General features: G+C 63.4%; 1 long non-coding RNA gene across 1 annotated transcript in view; it reads left to right on the top strand.

Annotated features, from left to right (window-relative positions):
- LOC144234018 (uncharacterized) overlaps positions 1-257 on the top strand; it is a 13,536-nt gene that overhangs the window by 951 nt on the left and 12,328 nt on the right. The window lies entirely within an intron of this gene.

Genomic DNA, 257 nt, shown 5'->3' with positions numbered 1-257 from the left:
GCCGCCGCGCGCCGCCCCCCAGCCTGGCCCGCTCGCTCTGGAGTTGTTTACCGGCCCCGTCGACCCACCGAGTTTGTTCCAGCTCCCAGAGCCTGTCTCTATAATTAAACTCTTTTTTAATTGTTGGGTTGAAACGTCATTTCGGGGACTTTCCAAGGGTGAGGGAGCCAAGGGGAGGGAACGAGCCTCCTTAACCCTTCGCTGACCCGGCGGGCCGCGGAGTGGCGTCCAGCCGGGCCGAGGACGGCTGCGAGTCC

Source organism: Crocuta crocuta, unplaced genomic scaffold (genome assembly GCF_008692635.1).
Source record: "Crocuta crocuta isolate KB4526 unplaced genomic scaffold, BGI_CrCroc_1.0 scaffold55, whole genome shotgun sequence".
In the NCBI taxonomy this organism is placed as follows: Eukaryota; Metazoa; Chordata; class Mammalia; order Carnivora; family Hyaenidae; genus Crocuta; species Crocuta crocuta.
Note: the sequence above shows the minus strand (reverse complement) of the source record. Positions and strands in the feature narration are given on the sequence as shown.